This window comes from Ovis aries, chromosome 12 (genome assembly GCF_016772045.2).
Source record: "Ovis aries strain OAR_USU_Benz2616 breed Rambouillet chromosome 12, ARS-UI_Ramb_v3.0, whole genome shotgun sequence".
Lineage (NCBI taxonomy): Eukaryota > Metazoa > Chordata > Mammalia > Artiodactyla > Bovidae > Ovis > Ovis aries.
Window position 1 is genome coordinate 59,711,671 of NC_056065.1, and position 18,923 is coordinate 59,730,593.

An 18,923-nucleotide genomic window follows, 5' to 3' on the forward strand; every position below is an offset into this window, starting at 1 on the left:
AGTCTCACCCTGCGGCTGAGGTCAGACAAGGGCAGTCTCTGGGAAGAAGGGGCACATTTCCCTGTCTGGGGGCAACCAGCTCCCCATCACCCAGTTCCCGCACCTGGACCCCAGAGCCACTCTCGGCAAAGTGGCTGAGCACCTGGCCTCAGTCCAGCCCACTCTAGTCCTGCCCTGTGTCTTCTCACCGTGTCCCTACAGACCCCAGTCTCAGGTCCCCAGCGTATTCATGGAAACTTGTCAATTTGATTCATCACACAATCTCTGATGGCTTGGTTATAATCTTACTCATGTTATACACAATCTCTCAGTATTCCTTAACCTCTAGGAGGAATGGATACTTCTTCCCAGATAACAACAGGAAGAGTCAAAGAGGTTAAGGAATTCGGTGAAGTCACCCAGTAAGGGGCGGAGCCAGGACTCAGACTCTGATCGCTCTCATTCTCAACCCGGTAGACCTTGGCTTTCAGAGCCATAACCTAGCAATTTCCATGCCCAGAGCTAGCAGCATGAAAGCTCAGCAAATAATGTTGTGATTTATTATGTGACTCAAAGAAAGAACAACCAGCAGCTTCCTGTTTTAGTTATTCTTGCTTATGATAGTTTCTAGCTAAAAAAATTCATGTGCTGTCAACATGTAATCTTTTTTTTTTTCCCCCAATGTCTCTGCCAGGCCAGAGCCTCCCTATGGGTCTTGCACGCACTGTGCTGAATCTGGTCCCTTGAGTTCAACAACCTCACCACAAATACAAAACACTAAAACAGTTATCACGAACAACCCCAAATTGCTTAAATGTCACGTGTACATGTTACACCAGAAAAATTCTGCCCAATCAGAAGGAAAAGCACCATGCTATATGGCCTCAGAGAGCTTGGAAAGGCTGGGTGGAAGAGATGAGGTTTTTGTGTGGATAGGATTTAGGGCCAGAGGAGAATTGAAAGCAAGAACTGGACGTGTTAAACGACCTGGGTTCTTGGTCTCTTATTGTTAAGCTGCTCAGGGGTGTCCAGACAAGGACTTCAGACAAGGCTTTATTGGGACTCAATTACAGCAGGAGGGCGTGAGAACAAGAAACAGTTTCCCTTGCTTGCTCCCTGATGAGGGGTGGCAGCGGGTGGGGGGATGCTTTGGGCCAGTCTCTTAAATGGGGTGAGCGTAGGGGCCCATCGGTGGTTCAGGCTTCAGGGCTGGCTTAGGTGGTCTGCCCATCCGCTTGATGGTGCTGTGTGCAGGGTGCATGCTCAGCCCCCTGCTTTTGCTCCCTGCACCTCAAGAGTGGCAGGTGGGTTTTGGCCTTTTCTTCACGGGTCCCAGTCTGTCTCAGAAGTGCACTGTTGAGGCTGGGAAGAGATCACACTGACAAGAACCAGGGCACAAAGTGGAAAAAGCAGGTTGGAATCCAACAGTCAGGACTTTGCCAGGATGAGGAATTGAGGGCGGAAGCTGGGAGAACAGGCAGGGAGTAGTTAACACTCCAAGGGAGAGAGAACGAGGGTCTGATCGAAGTAGGAGCATGGGAGGGACGAGACTGAAGGAAGCCTGCTCCTCTGCCCCAGGCACCCAGATACCCTTCTCTGGTAACCAGTACTAACTGGAATGATGACTGACTGCTCAGTGGCAGGCTATGTTGGTCCCCACTGGCGATATGATACCCTTCCTAGAAAAGAGTAGAACCTCCCAGCACCCTCCATGTTCTACTGCCAATTTCACTCGCCTCCTCCTATCAATTGTACTTAACCTTCCCAGCCTATTTCCTCATCTATAAAATCAGCAGGAAATGGTTCGTCTTTCCTGGGGTTGTTATGAGTTTGAATGAGATAATGCATGCCAAGTACAAGGCCAGGCACTAGGCTCATAACTGCTAGTGATGAGCCACCAGCATGACAATCTGCTCCCTTGAGCTAGAGCCTCCTGAGCCATGAGCATGCTTTATGAGGACTTACTGTTGGGGAAAGTGGCTATTAGGCCCTCTCTCTCTCTCTCTGGAAAAGCATTAGACACTGGCAAATAGCTGAAGGTGCAATCAAGCAAATTTATATTGTGATATCTCTCAAGTTTCCTGTAAGTTAATTTGGACACAGGTAGCTTCTAACTGGAGAAGGAAATGGCAACCCACTCCAGTGTTCTTGCCTGGAGAATCCCAGGGACGGGGGAGCCTGGTGGGCTGCTGTCTGTGGGGTCGCACAGAGTCGGACACGACTGAAGCAACTTAGCAGCAGCAGCAGCTTTCTAACAAGAAGTTCAGAATTGTTCCATTTTGACAGTCCCCTGTCCTGTTCCTTATTTTATACTATTGTCCATACAGGCTCCTCTTCTCCCTTTGTGTTTATACTGGAATGTACCTGAGCTAAACTGTAATGGAGCTCTGGGTGGGAATCTGGGATGCTTTAGACCCACCCATAGAGGTCAAGGCCTGAGAATACTAGAAGGATCTGAGAATACTAGATGGGCCCTTCAATAAGACTTCACTCATTTCATCCTCCAGGGCCCTGTGCCATACATTTGGCATAGGTCATGTTATGTAATCCTTACACCAGTCTCATGAGGTAGGAATTGTTAACATTGTTATAAATGAGGAAATAGAGTCTTGGTTGAAGGGTCTTGCATATACACATCCAGCTAGCACTGCAACAAAAATCCTCTCTTGTGTGTCTGGCTGAAGCCCCTTCTTTCCTGCACATGCTCCTCCCTCAGGTTGTCACTCCAGGCCTCATGGTAAGCCTGGTACAGTTGTTACTATGATTTTAAGTTTAGCATTTTTTGTTGTTATAGGATGCTTAAGAGGTTTATAGTTCCATAATGGTGATTTGCTATAATACTTCTAACCTGTATATTGTTTTTTAGTCACTAAGTCGTGTCTGACTCTTTGTGACCCCATGGACTGTAACCCACTTGGCTTCTCTGTCCATGTGATTTCCCAGGCAAGAATACTGAGGCAGGTTGTCATTTCCTTCTCCAGGGGATCTTCCCAACCCAGGGATTGAACCTGCGTGTCCTGCATTGGCAGGAGGATTCTTTACCACACAGCTACCTGGGAAGCCCTCTAATTTATATAATTGGGGATAAATGTAAACACTGCAGGCTCTAATCAGCCCCAAATAGCATGTTATTTCATGACAAGTAAATAACATGTTGAATGAAAACAAAAGCCATAGGACAGAGTATGGAAAGCCATGGTAAATGGAATTTCTTGCTCATCACTAAAGAAAATAGGCTGACATGGAGAGTCAGTTCAGACAGAAACTAAAGATCAAACAACAGAGCATTTTAGATTATGCTTTTTACAGCTGGATTCCAAGGAAGATAAATTCTATTTGAACTTATCTTTTCAAATATCTTGCTAATAAAGCCAGTCGATTTATTGAGTGTCAGACAAGAAATTTAAAACACATATTGTATGTATATATGACTTAGGACATGTAATCGTATATGTATGTGAGATTAATATGATAAGGGCACTAATGGATAAAATAGCATGCAAGAACAGATAGACAATGTAAGCAGAGAGATGGAAATCCTGAGAGAGAACTCAAAAGAAATTCTAGAAATGAAAAAAACACGGAAATGAAGAATGCCTTTGATGGGCTTATTAATAGACTGGACACAGCTGAGAAAAGAATCTTTGAGCTTGAGGCTATTTCAGTAGAAATCTCCAAAACTGAAAAGCAAAGAGAACAAAAACTGAAGGAAAAAAAAAAGCCCAGAACAGAATATCTGAGGTCTCTGGACAGCTATAAAAGGTATAACTGAGTTACACAAATGCCAGAAGGAGAAGAGAAAAAGGAACAGAAAATATATCTGAAACAATAACAGAAATTCCCCCAAATGCCAGATATCAAGTCACAGATCCAGGAAGCTCAGAGAACACCAAGCAAGATGAATGTCTCAGAAAAACTACAGCTGAACATATATTTTCAAATTGTTGAAAAGCAAGGTAAAGAAAAAATACTGAAAGAAACAGAGAAGAAAAACAGCTTACCTAAGGAGGATCAGAGAGAAGAATCAATCTCACTTCACAGACACCATGCAAGCAAGAAGAGAGTGGAGTTAAACATTAAAAGTCTTGAGAGGAAAAAACTACCAACCTAGAATTCTGTGCTCTGAAGAACTACCCTTCAGAAATGACTGAGAAATAGACTCTTAAACAAACGAAACTGAGGGAATGTGTTGCCTGCAGACCTGCCTTGGAAGAAAAGTTAAAAGTTCTTTGAAAAGAAGAAAACTGACATAGATCAGAAGCTCAGCTCTACATGAAAAAAGAAATAGCATCAAAGAAGGAATAATGATAAAACTTTTTATAAAAACTTTTTATTTTTCTTAAGTGATCTAATAGCTTGTTCAAAATAATAATAGGAATAACATTTGATTATGAATGCTTATGTATCTACCATATATATACATCTTGAAGTGAAGTGAAGTTGCTCAGTCGTGTCCAACTCTTTGCAACCCCGTGGACTGTAGCCTACCAGGCTCCTCAATCCACGGAATTCTCCAAGCAAGAATACTGGAGTGGGTTGCCATTTCCTTCTCCAGGGGATCTTCCCAACACAGAGATCGAACCTGGGTCTCCCGCATTATAGGCAAACGCTTTACCATCTGAGCCACCAGGGAAGCCCTATACATCTTTATATATATGTATATACACACATACACGTGTGTGTGTGTATATATATATATGTAATATGCTTATATAATATGTGGAATGAGTGACATCAGTGATACAAGGGACAGGGAGGAATTAGGATTATTTCCTTATTATTAGTCATTCACATGACCCAAGAAATTATACAGTGTTATTTGAAAATGAGCTTGTATTAGTTGTAAATGTGTATTCTGACTTTAGTGCAACCACTAAAAAAAGAAAAGTATAACTGATATCCCAAGAAAGAGAAAATGGAATCATAAAATGCTCAGTTGAAATTGCAAAAGGCAGAAAAAGTGGAAGACAAATAACCTCAAGGAACATGGGCAACAAATTGAGAACAGTATCAAATAAAATAGATATTAATCCAACCATATCAATAATCCCTTTGAATGTCAATAGTCTACATGCACTAATTAAAAGACAAAGATTGCCAAAATAGATAAAAAGACAGACAAGTGGTTGTCTACAAGAAACGCACTAAGTATAAAGACACATGTAGATTAAAAATACATGAACAGAGAAGATTATACCATTCTAACACTAATCAAAAGAGAGGAGTGGCTCTATTAATTTTCATCAGAGCAGATTTCAAAGCAAGAAAGTTATCAGGGATAAAGGACACAATATAAGGAGCAAGGGGTCACTACAAGAAAACCTAACAATCCTAATGTATACACATCTAACAGCATCAGACTTTATGAAAAGTATTTGTTAAGCAGAAATCAGGGAAAAGCTGTGAAGGGGTATGTGTCTCAGATTCTGGAAGAGTTTGGAATGCCCTCTCTACCATTCTTTCAACATTCCTGGATAAATACCAAAGTGATTATTCTTTAACCCCCTTTTTCTAGGCTCAGTACAGGACTATTCATGTCTACCCACTTAATTCTCTTCAAATAACATGACCTTATTACAATCTAGTTTGTCGTTTCTTTATATAATTCAGTTTTCCAATAAATTTTGAGTATCTAACCTTAATATTCCGTCTGGTCAAGGCTATGGTTTTTCCAGTGGTCATGTATGGATGCGAGAGTTGGACTGTGAAGAAAGCTGAGTGCCAAAGAATTGATACTTTTGAACTATGGTGCTGGAGAAAACTCTTGAGAGTCCCTTGGACTGCAAGGAGATCTAACCAGTCCATTCTAAAGGAGATCAGTGCTGGGTGTTCTTTGGAAAGAATGATGCTAAAGCTGAAACTCCAGTACTTTGGCCACCTCATGCAAAGAGTTGACTCATTGGAAAAGACTCTGATGCTGGGAGGGATTGGGGGCAGGAGGAAAAGGGGATGACAGAGGATGAGATGGCTGGATGGCATCACTGACTCAATGGACATGGGTTTGGGTAGACTCCGGGAGTTGGTGATGGACAGGGAGGCCTGGCGTGCTGCAATCACCATGGAGTCACAAAGAGTCGGATGTGACTGAGCGGCTGAAGTGAACTGAACTGAACTGAACCTTAATGTAGCAAACCATGAAATCCTCAACAATGCATATGCAAAACCTACCTGAGACAGGTCACATCTGCAAGTGGTTAATCTCAGGTGTATTATGAGGGTTCTAGTAGCATTCTTCTTCAATTCCTGACCCCTTCTGACCATGTCCCCAAATTCTGGAGGTGCTCTCTATACTGCCCACAAAGATAGCAAATGTGTGTTAGAATCTGAAAGTGCTAGAAGACTGGAGGGAAAGAGGAACTGAATTTATACTGTCCTGAAACAAATTTGGTCATACAGAGGCTATCTCACATGATTCTTTTATGTCTGATGCAGCTCAAGTATACAGATACCTGATCCCCTGGAATTTGTGGTAACAGAGCTCCTAACAGCTTGACTGGCTTAAATAGCAGTCATTTATTTCTTATAGTTCTTGAGGCTAAGAAGTCCAAGATTAAGGTGCCAACAGATTCTATTTCTAGTGAGAGCTCTCCTCCTGGCTGGCAGACAGTGGGCTTCTTGGAGAGAGAGGGGTGAGCTTTAGTCTCTTCCCATTCTTAAGAAGGCACTAATCCCATCACAGGGCCCCTCCCTCATGACCTCATCTAAACCTAATTATGTCCCTAAAGCTGCTCCTCCAACCACCATCATATTAGTAAGTAAGATTTCAAACTATGAATTTGGGGAGGACACATACATTCAGTCCATAGCAAATACCACTGGGTTCTTTTGTACCAGATATTTTCTATTAAATGGGGAAATGGTAGACGGGTTTTGGGACACATACAACTGTTTTGGTACAGAGCCCAAATGAATTCTAGAACAGAGAGGTTTGTTCCTAACCAGCTTCTTAAATGAGCTTTAAGGAAAAGGTAAAGGAAATTAATGTACCTAGAGATGTTGTACCATGATTTTGCCAAAGATTGTCCAGGGTCTTTTAAGGCCACACTTGGAGACAAGACTAGACCTTTCCATTCCTCCTCTGCTCTTCTGGATGCCAAAGCACTGCCTTTCTCCAAAAAGAAAAAAACACAAATTCTCAAGTGGTTTGATAGTAATTCAGACCAACAAATTTTACTTTCCATTAAAAGTCACCAGCTGTCATGTGCTTAGCTTTAAATGGGAATAATTTGCTCTCAGAGAACATTTTTCAGTTGATGTCACTTGTGAGTTTTATTTTCTCCTAATAAAAAATGGATTTGCGTTAGTGTAGCTTTGGTGACAGGAAACCCCTGCTTGGAGGCCTGACTTGGTGATCCGCCCATGCCCTGAGGAAAGCTAATTGTTCTACCAGCCAACTCAGAGGACTAACACTGTGGTCAGGAGGGGCCTTTGAGGGGACAGAGGAGAGGAGTGGTGATAATGTTCCGGCTTCTTGCAGGGAGGGTCTCATGGGGCTTCTTCCCTTAAAAAACAACCCAAAAAAGGCATTTAAAAGATGCTTTTAGAACAGGGTGTTGGGAGCAAGGGCTTTCCTGATAGCTTAGTTGGTAAAGAATCCGCCTGCAATGCAGGAGACCCCAGTTCATTTCCTGGGTTGGGAAGATCCGCTGGAGAAGGGACAGGCCACCCACTCCAGTATTCTTGGGCTTCCCTTGTGGCTCCACTGATAAAGAATCAGCCTGCAATGCGGGAGACCTGGGTTCAATCCCTGGGTTAGGAAGATCCCCTGGAGAAGGGAAAGCTTACCCACTCCAGTAGTGTGGCCTCAAGAATTCAAAAGCAGGGAACTGAGCATGCCCCCTGCACTCAACACCACCAAAGCAGTGGGCAAAACACTGAACCCACTCCAGCCTGACCCCTAGACACACCCCTATCCTCACCCCATATAAGGAACAGGCTCGCCCCACTCCCAGTGAGCAAGCAAGCAAGGGAATCTGTTGTTTGTTCTCCCTCACCCCTGCTGCAGCAGGAACCCCAATAAAGCATTGCCTGGGTCGGGGGGAAGTGCTTTTAGGTATTGAGGTTTAGAGAGAGGAGTGACTCATTTCAACGTGATTACCAGTTTGAGGGCAGCAGCCCTTCTGATACCCATGTGCTCAGAGACTGGGACCAGATCTCTGCCACAGCTTTTCTCAGAGAGGTGTCACTGTGGACCTGCCACTCTGGGCAAGGGCCTAGACATCTCTTTTGTCTGTTGGCCACTGGAAGAATCTCATCACAAGTCTCAAGAACAAAACAAACCAAATCAAAAAGAATCTCTTCATTGAAGCTCTTGAAGCCTGAACCCTGTCAAGTGCAGCCACAACTCTGTGGACACTCAGGAGCTGCCCGCTGCGGGGCCCTGTGATGACCATCCGCTCGGCAGGCAGGAGGGTGACACCGAGGACCCTGGCTCTACTTATGGGCAGTCTCTGCTAGAGTCATCCCAACAAGGTCCCAACCCACTGAGAATGACCTGAAGGGACCAGAGAGTCATGAACCAGTGAGGGGAGCTGGTTAAATGGATGAAACTAGGAAATAGGGACAGGGAGACACAGACAACCCAACAGACACAACAACAGAGACCAGCCCACACGCCTGAGGGCTGGAGGCACCGTCGACCTAGGTCCTGACGTGCACACCCACACACACGAGCATCACACAGCAACTGTGAGCAAGCTCCCTGTGGAAACAGCAACATCCGAACCTGGGGCCATGACAAGGGCCCTCCCAGAGGCGAAAAGCTCTCCCCACCCGTCCGCCTCATCTCAGTGCTTACAGTGAGGACTCAGGGAGTGTCCCAGGATTCCTGAATACCATTCTTGACAGACACCAAAGCGCTCTCCTCCTCCTCCAAGCATGGAGCTCTGGGACTGCCCCCAGGGAAGACGCCTCTGGCAGCGCCCAGCCCTCCGAGCCACTGGGGCCAGCTCCAGGAACACTGAATTCTGGCCACACTTGCAGCCAAGCCTGGTTACTTTAGATTCCCTCTCCTCCCCGCTTGTCTTTTCAAGCTGGAGCCAGCCAAGGTATTCGTCATATTTCCAAGCTACCCTGCTGCTTGATTTATGCTCTGACAGGGCAGAAAGGAAGACTCCAGAGTGGGGTGGGGCAGGGGGGTGAAGGCAGGGACTGGGGTGGCAGGGGGTTGAGGGGTACTGAAGGGTCCTGTCACCCTAGGTAGGGGTCACTGAGGGTGTTGCCAGTAGTAGGATCGACTCTGTTCACTTCAGTTAGTGCTGAGGAGCACACAGGCTCTATCTCAGGGGAACAGGGATGATACTCCCTCTCTCTCCCTCTCTCTCATGTTGAGATACGGCCATAAAAGGAATGAAGCTTCATTTGCCCTCTCACTGGGCTTCACCTAAAAGGGCTTTCAGAAAAATTTCCACCCTTCTCCTGCAGGACATTGGATGCGGTCTTGTTGGCCAAAGAGAAAACGAGTAACAGATGAAGCTCATACAGATGAAGAGGCCAAAACCAAAATGTTAATCACCTCAAAATATGCGCTGCTCCCTCCAAAACTGCTCTTGGCTCTCCTCAGAGGATCTCTGATTGGAGACTTTTCCCCTATGGGGTGGGGGGGTCTGCTGCTGATATTCGGGGTTACATGTGAGAGTCCAAGCTGCAAGAAGATAAAGAATTGTCATTCAGGGCACTTAACGCGCCGGTTGCAGTGATTTGAAATGGCTAGAGTATTGACTGGCCCCTCTTGGTTAAACGAATCCCACTAGGACGCTCCCATAAAAGCTCAAGATGCTGTCATCCAAGATGAATAAAAATGCCTCTTTTGATTCCACTGCATATGAAAACATGAGATCATTGGAATATATTTAGAGTGAGATTTGGCAGCGTATTCATGTTTACAATTCTTGGACTCGAAGCTCTAATGTGAACCGGAGGCTCTCTTTTCCCTCTTCACCTCCTTTTCTTTTTCTAAGAGGGTGAAGGCCTGTTCCAAGAGTTCAGAATCCCTTTCCTTATTAGATTCTGAAATTAATGTTGCTCTGTGATTGATGACATCCTCACTGCCACTGACCAGCTTTAGAGGCCCCATCTTGAGGTGTTAATGTATTAATCGGACCTCTGAAGTGACTCCACACCAGGGCGAAACTTCCACTGAGTTTGAGCAGAGTATCTAAAAATACAGGCTTTTCCTCAGTTCTTTGAATCATGACTCTGTCTGATTGCATGAGGGAGAAGTCTATGATACCTTATGGTCACTGACTCCTGTTAGTACGCAGATTTGGGGTTCTTTATGGAGCCTTTAGGAGCAGCATGGAATCAATAAGCTGCCTGTGCTCTGCTGTCTTGTACTATCTCATCTTTAAGGGCTCTTGTTCTCAATACTGGCTACTCGTTGGAATCATCAGGAAGCCTTAAAAAGCACTGATGCCTAGTCCCCAGCCCACAGCGACTCTGATTGTATTTGATCTAGGGTACAGCTGGGCATCAAAAGTTTTAAAAGCTAATATACTCTATTTCAAAATTTAAAAAATAATCATTTATCACAGTGGTAAAGAATCTGCCTGCCAATACAGGAGACACAAGAGACTCAGGTTCAATCCCTGAGTCAGGAAGATTTCCTAGAGTAGGAAATGACAACCCACTACAGTATTCTTGCCTGGAGAACCTCATGGACAGAGGAACCTGGCGGGCTACAGTCCATGGGGTTGCAAAGAGTCAGACAGGACTAAATGACTAAACAATAATAATAAAGATAGAAAAAATTGGAAGAATATTCACCAATATGTTGATTATCTCTGAGTGGTAGAATCGAGAGGAAATATTATTCACTTATATACTTTTCTATATGACCTGAATTTTTATTGCAAGAAAGCAAAATGCAATGAAACAAATTACTGGTATAAAGAAGGGAAATGCTATTTCTCACTTAAAAGGAAAGAAGCTCAAGATACTCAGAACTCTTCATCTCCCACCACAACCTGATGCCCTCCTGCATCCCCAGTTCTGAGAGTGGCGCTGGCTCCGCACCCCCGCCCTTACTCAGTGCTCCTGCCCGCCTCCTGTCTTCCCCAACTCCGCTCACTTTATCTTCATTCAGCATCCTTAATACTTCCAACATTTCTCTGCCTCTGGCCACACAGGCCCCCCATCCTCTGTTACCTTGATGTGGGTCTCCCATGATCTTGCTTCCATGCTGATGGCACTGGCTCCTCAGCAGGCTCTGTCCTGGAGGCTGCAGTGTGGCAGTCCCCCAGGGCACGCTGCAGCCACATTTACCCTATACCCCACACCTGGTCCCAGCACCCACCTGCTTCAAGCCTTCAGTGACATCCTCTATTTCCAGAGCATGCTGCAGTTCCTGACATGGCTTACCAGGCCCTCTGTGACCTGACCTGCCCACTCTCAGAGCCCCTGGACCTGCACCCTTCCCCCCAGCCATGTATACTGGAGACCTCCAAACATCACCTGTGCTTCTACTTCTCCTGTGCTTGGAAGGCCCTTCCCACCCACACTAACCATTTTCCCCTAGTAAACTCCTACCCCTCAACATTCTGCTGGGGCCACCTTCTGCAAGGAGTCTTTGCTTTACTGGATCTCAACACCCAGTCTCTTTCACATCCGCCTATACCTGTGTCTTCAAGTCTAGTGTTGGTTATTTCTGTGTGTGTCCATCTGTCTGTCTCCCACACTGCTCTCTGACCTCCTTGAGGATTAGGACCTCTCACCTTTGTGCCCCAGCACCGCTCACATTGCCCGACAGGTCCCAGGTGTTCAATGTATGAGGTAAGGAGTGGATGGATAATATCGATCCCTTACATTTATACAGCTCTCTGATTTTTCAAAGCATTTCTGTATCTGTTTGGGGGTGGATGTTGTGACCTCAAATTGTCTTCAGAAGTACCACCTGCATCCTCTGCACTCTAATTTATCCTCCAGGCAAGTTTGAAAGAGAGGAACCATTTATTCTTCCTCCTTTTTCTGATAGTTGAGGTATGTGATAATGGGGGGCTGGTGGGAGAGCTGCTGCCCACGGCCATATGGCTGGCATGTTGAAGACCCAGGAGACAGACTCTCTGCCTGGGTTCTTCGCCCTCACCTTATTTCTTCAGCACGTGACTCCACTGGCCTGGCTCCCAAGTCTGCCCTGGGTGATCGCCCACAGAGAAATGGAGATTATCATTCATTTAAAAAATCCTGCCTCCTCCATTTTCCAATCATGCTTTCAGAAAGGAAGAGAGGGGAAACCAAGAGAAACGAAGTGGAAACTGAAGCTCTGCTGAGTTTAAGATGAGCTACTCAAGGGTCTGCAGTCTACCACTATCCACCTTCTCTGGAGAGAATGCAGACTCAGTATGTGCGGATTTCTCCTCAGGAGGAAATAACACACTCGCTAACCCCTTCCACTTTAACCAGGCCTGGGCTGCCAGGCACTCCTTTCCAGAGGGTTGTCAGTGGGAGAAAGAGCAGAGCAACCTGTCTTCTGACTCAGCGGCACGTCCTAAGACTGGACACAGTGACCAAAACCATGACTCATGGTTTTGCCCATCAAGCCAGGGTTGGGAGAATAAAGCCAGGTTTGGGAGAATAACATTAGGAGGGCCTTGTCTCTGGCACGCTTGGAGTCATCCTCACTTGATCTTTGCATTAAGTCTGGTCCAGAGAAAGCTTCTGGTCCCCTGTCTACTCAAGCAGACATTGAAGGAGGTCATCAGGAAGATGCGGGAATCGAAGACCCCTCACCCCTCCCCTGGTTCCTGCACTAGGAGCTGCCCAAGGATACAGCCTTGAAATAATGAGCTGTTGTTGAGACCATCTGGACAGTATATGTGACTGAAACCAGCTAAGCCCTCTGTATAAACTTTTAAGATTCTGGCAGGGAGTGTGCAAAGATCTACTCTTCTTGTAGCTGCCCAAGACAAGCCTTATATGTCAGTCCCCTCATTTATCAAATCTGCCACCTACCAATTTAATCTGCAATGGCCCGCCTCTTTCCTAGTCTTTCCCTGCCCTCTGAGTACTGGGGGTCTGTTTCTGATAACATTCAGGGAAGCACCCAAGGTTTTGAATTAACAGCAAGGCCAAAGGTGCATCTTCACCAGGCCTTTCCCAGGAGAGCGCAGAGGTTGGGGTGGGGAGGTTGTGAAGGTCAGGAGTGGGAGGGTGGGGCAGGGAGGAGTGCTGCCCCCACCTCAGATTCTCCTATAAGCTATAGGATGGAGCCCTGGTACAGGCATGTCCCTCCAAGGAGAAGGAAGTCACATAGTGGAGCTCCACCAACTCTTAACAGGCACCTATAGTGTGCTATATACTATACCAGGAGCCAGTTGAAAGTCACTCAGCTGTGTCTGACTCTTTCTGACCCCATGGACTATACAATTGATGGAATTCTCCAGGCAGAATACTAGAGTGGGTAGCCTTTCCCTTCTCCAGGGAAGCCAGTTAGGTAGGGATAAATTAGATATGGCTCCATACCAGAAAAAAAAGACAGGTACACACATAGGCAAATAACCATGATGCCTGGAAAACGGTGACAAGAGATGCAAACAAAGTGCTATGCAACTTTGGGAAAGATGATTTCCAGATGGGAATTCAGCAAAGACTTCCTGGGAGAGATAGCATTATTTAAGCTGAAACTTGAAGTGAGAGTAAAATTTGGACAAGAAATATTGTTGATTGAGGATAGAGAGAGATGGAGTAGTAAAGATAATAAAGGCTTTTCAAGTTACAATGTCTATGATTGGGTTAAATCACATGATATTGCTGATATTTTACTGTTTTAGTTACAACAACACTGATTTCAGATGGCTCAACATAATACTTCCCAGGTGAGTAGAGACAGGAAAACACAGGTTGTAGAGAGGAAACAAGGCGAAAGTCCAGCGTCTGTCAGTAGCTGGTAAACATGCACTTAGTTTCACCTTTTGTCAATGTGTTGATAGAAATATCCTTGGGATGGCTTTTTTTTTTTTTTTTTTTTTACTTTCTCCAAAGGAGACTGATGCTGCAAGGTTTGTCTATTGTCCAAAGACTTGAACTTTAGAATCAGACTGACCTAATGAGTTGCTGGAAAGCAGCGTTGCATCCCCAAGTCTGAAAGATTTGAGTTTAAATCCTGGCTCTACAACTTATGATCTATGCTGCCAGTTTCATAACTTTCTGACTCATACTTTTCTCACCTGAAAAATGGTGATAATCATAGTAACAGTATAGTATTGTAGTAAAAGTAATAGCATTTCCTACAAAATCTTATAGGAAAATCCAAATGAACTTTTCGGCCAACCCAATACTTCCCTTCTAGGACTTCTCAGGTTATCCAGTGGCTAAGACTCCTCAATCCCAATGCTGGCAGCCCAGGTTGATCCCTAGTCAGGGAACTAGATCCCACATGCCACAACTAAGACCTACTACAGCCAAATAAATAAATTGAGAGAAGAAAAAAAAAAAAAAAAAAAGACTTCCCTTCCTCATAAGATCATGGAGTTGAATACACAAGTTGGTGCCTGCATGGCTTAGCATAACAGCTAGCCCTCAGAAAGTGCCCAACAGCTGTTTGACTGTAACCTATGTCAAGAAGCACCAAGAAGGACACTGTGTCCACAAATCATAAAGGGAATTCCATCCTCAGTCCCCTGGTTTGTGTCAGTAGAGACCCTTGGTTTGTGTCAGTAGAGACAGCAAGACAGAGACCTGTTTTAATGCCCACTTTAGTCACAGGAGAAGAGGGAAGGAAGACACAAGGAAATATACAATACTTGAGTTTCTCAGGCCAAAATAACAAGGGCTTGACGCGATCCTATAAAGCCATTCAGTTGCTTTCAGCCTTCAAGCAAACCTGCTAAGGAATTTCATGTTCCCAGGTCTCCCCTGGCAGGCACCCCTGGCACAGAGATGGGTTCTTTTGAGCAACAGGGTTTCTGCAAGCTACCAAGTCAACCCCCCGGGAGCAGTTCCCAGGAGAGAGCAGTGATGTCAGAACAGCAGGCTGGCTTGGGCACCAGCGGTGCAAGAAAACAGATGCTGGGCTTTCCAGGGAAGTAATTCTTGGCCACTCAGGGAAATATAAAACCAGAGAGGTGAGGTGGTGAAGGACACATCCTAACCAGAAAGCGTAGGGTTGGGACAGGCCCCTGGGTAGGACTTCTGGCCCAGCAGGGTCTGGGGTGACTTACCTGGGTTGATTCCCGACCTTTCACTGCATTCTAAGCCATCTCCTGCCGGGCATGGAGACAAAGTCCTATCAGCACCAGAAGACTGGCTAATGTATTTTATAATTATCATCAATAAGAATTTTAAAATGAAATTTAGAGTTCTAAAGTAAAGAGTGTTTGTGATGGGGCACTGCTTTGAGAGTAAGAAACTAGAGTGTCAGGGAACATTCTCTGCCAGCCCACCTGACCCTCCTGCCTGCCCTTCGCCCACATCTCTGCTGTCCTCAGTGACCCAGCCTCGTCCAGGGTCCAGCAGCCCGGTTTCCTGTTCCTGCAGGTTCCTGAGCCCGGGCTCAGCAGGCATCTTCCCATTTTTCTGTTGGTCTTTTACCACCCTTCCCCCCCGCAACACCCCCCCAAAAAAAAAAAAATTTGATGGAGCTGGGGGCAGGAGTGGCTTGTGAACACCCTGAGACAAGGGTCATTGTTGGGGACTAGAGACCCCTGTAAAAGCCCTGAGGGCAGCACTTCTCTCTGCAGCCCTAACAGTTTCCTCACGGTTTAAAATTTTCATTCAAGTCACCATTTCCAGTCCTGCTGACAAGTCTTTGGGGTCGGAAAGTGGCTCCAGCTGGGAGCAGCAGCTGGGGGAGCAGGCAGCCAGGCCTGGCCTGGGCGTCGACAGCTGGGAGCCTTCCCAGAGGCCAGGCGACCATTTCATGCTGAGAGATCGGTTCCTCCCACCCCCACTGAGGGGGACCACAGGCCAGCGCCCTCCTGCCACGCAGAAGGAAGCTCCAGGCCTCTGTGCTCAGGAGGGTGGCTTCTCGATCATTCTCTGCACCGTCAGGAGGCCCTGCTCGAGCTGCCCTTCACCTCACCCCCTCCAGGGAGCTCCAGAGAATTTCCCCTCTAATTTCAAAGACAGCAATCTCCCTCCACTCGGCCCCACAGTGACTCAGCAGCTGTAGAGAGAAGTCTTTTCCCCAGGAAGTGATGCTGGACTTGAATCTTGAAAAATGGCTATTTGAGGTTTTTTGTATTTCCATACAAATTGTGAAATTATTTGTTCTAGCTGTGTGAAAAATACCGCTGGTAGCTTGATAGGGATTGCATTGAATCTGTAGATTGCCTTGGGTAATATACTCATTGTCATTATATTGATTCTTCTGATCCATGAACATGGTATATTTCTCCATCTATTAGTGTCCTTTTTGATTTCTTTCATCAGTGTTTTATAGTTTTCTATATATAGGTCTTTAGTTTCTTTAGGTAGATATATTCCTAAGTATTTTATTCTTTTCATTGCAATGGTGAATGGAATTGTTTCCTTAATTTCTTTTTCTACTTTCTCATTATTAGTATATAGGAATGCAAGGGATTTCTGTGTGTTGATTTTATATCCTGCAACTTTACTATATTCATTGATGAGCTCTAGTAATTTTCTGGTAGAGTCTTTAGGGTTTTCTATGTAGAGGATCATGTCATCTGCAAACAGTGAGAGTTTTACTTCTTCTTTTCCAATTTGCATTCCTTTTATTTCTTTTTCTGCTCTGATTGCTGTGGCCAAAACTTCCGGAACTATGCTGAATAGTAGCAGTGAAAGTGGGCACCCTTGTCTTGTTCCTGACTTCAGGGAGATTGCTTTCAATTTTTCACCATTAAGAATAATGTTTGCTGTGGGTTTGTAATATGTAGCTTTTATTATGTTGAGGTATGCCAAAGCCATCTTGAGAAAGAAGAATGGAACTGGAGGAATCAACCTGCCTGACTTCAGGCTCTACTACAAAGCCACAGTCATCAAGACAGTATGGTACTGGCACAAAGACAGAAATATAGATCAATGGAACAAAATAGAAAGCCCAGAGATAAATCCACACACCTATGGACACCTTATCTTTGACAAAGGAGGCAATAATATACAATGGATTAAAGACAATCTCTTTAACAAGTGGTGCTGGGGAAACTGGCCAACCACTTGTAAAAGAATGAAACTAGAACACTTTCTAACACCACACACAAAAATAAACTCAAAATGGATTAAAGATCTAAACATAAGACGAGAAACTATAAAACTCCTAGAGGAGAACATAGGCAAAACACTCTCCAACATAAATCACAGCAAGATCCTCTATGACCCACCTCCCAGAATTCTGGAAATAAAAGCAAAAATAAACAAATGGGATCTAATTAAAATTAAAAGCTTCTGCACAACAAAGGAAACCATAAGCAAGGTGAAAAGACAGCCTTCTGAATGGGAGAAAATAATAGCAAATGAAGCAACTGACAAACAACTAATCTCAAAAATATACAAGCAACTCATGCAGCTCAATTCCAGAAAAATAAACGACCCAATCAAAAATGGGCCAAAGAACTAAATAGACATTTCTCCAAAGAAGAAATACAGATGGCTAACTAACACATGAAAAGATGCTCAACATCACTCATTATCAGAGAAATGCAAATCAAGACCACAATGAGGTACCATTTCACACCAGTCAGAATGGCTGCAATCCAAAAATCTACAAGCAATAAATGCTGGAGAGGGTGTGGAGAAAAGGGAACCCTCTTACACTGTTGGTGGGAATGCAAACTAGTACAGCCACTATGGAGAACAGTGTGGAGATTCCTTAAAAACTGGAAATAGAACCCAGCAATCCCACTGCTGGGCATACACACCGAGGAAACCAGAATTGAAAGAGACACTTGTACCCCAATGTTCATCACAGCATTGTTTATAATAGCCAGGACATGGAAGCAACCTAGATGTCCATCAGCAGATGAATGGATAAGAAAGCTGTGGTACATATACGCAATGGAGTATTACTCGGCCATTAAAAAGAATACATTTGAATCAGTTCTAATGAGATGGATGAAACTGGAGCCGATTACACAGAGTGAAGTAAGCCAGAAAGAAAAACACCAATACAGCATTCTAACACATATATATGGAATTTAGAAAGATGGTAATGATGACCCTGTATGCAAGACAGCAAAAGAGACACAGATGTATAGAGCAGACTTTTGGACTCTGAGGGAGAGGGCGAGGGTGGGATGATTTGGGAGAATGGCATTGAAACATGTATAATATCATGTAAGAAATGAATCGTCAGTCTAGGTTCGATGCAAGTTACAGGATGCTTGGGGCTGGTGCACTAGGATGACCCAGAGAGATGGTATGGGGAGGGAGATGGGAGGGTGGTTCAGGATTGGGAACTCATGGACACCCATGGCGGATTCATGTTGATGTATGGCAAAACCAATACAGTATTGTAAAGTAAAATAATTTTTAAAAAGAATGAAAAATGAAGCCAAGCCAGGGTAAGGGGGCAGCATTCGCAGAAAGCCAGGGACGGGAATAGTGGTCCATTTGGCACTTCTGGTGTGGGAGCTGAGCCTGGAGTGAGGCCGGGAGCCAGACCAGAAGCGGCCATCTGAGTAAATGTTTAACAAGCAGCTGGGGGAAGAGTTGCACAAGTTTCTGATGTGTAATGTCTGTGCCAGTTTCTGTGGTGTAAATACTTCCCTCCATGGTAGATTTCAATCTACCAGTGGTTTGACAACCAACTCACAAGAATTCCTGAAATTTTAACAATGTTTGCCAGCTGATAAAGACCTAGCTCCAACACTCTAGTTTATCACAAGTCACATATAAACCCTACCCTCCCAAACTCGTTGGCTGCCACAAAATCCCTACAAAGTCCTTAGGCAGAGGGGCAGGATCAGGTAACTCAGTCTTCCTCACCTTCCTGCTGATAGTTGTTCCTTCTCCCTACCCCATGGACACAGGCATTGAGCTCAGTCACTTTT

The 18,923-nt window shown here is 44.9% G+C and overlaps 1 long non-coding RNA gene across 1 annotated transcript in view; it reads right to left on the bottom strand.

Annotated features, from left to right (window-relative positions):
- The window catches only part of LOC132657520 (uncharacterized), a 51,525-nt gene extending 42,653 nt beyond the window's left edge, over window positions 1–8,872 (bottom strand). Inside the window, exon 1 of the long non-coding RNA XR_009595857.1 lies at window positions 8,777–8,872. This is a non-coding gene — a long non-coding RNA (uncharacterized LOC132657520). The remainder of the gene's footprint in view (window positions 1–8,776) is intronic.
- Between the last annotated feature and the right edge of the window lie 10,051 nt (window positions 8,873–18,923).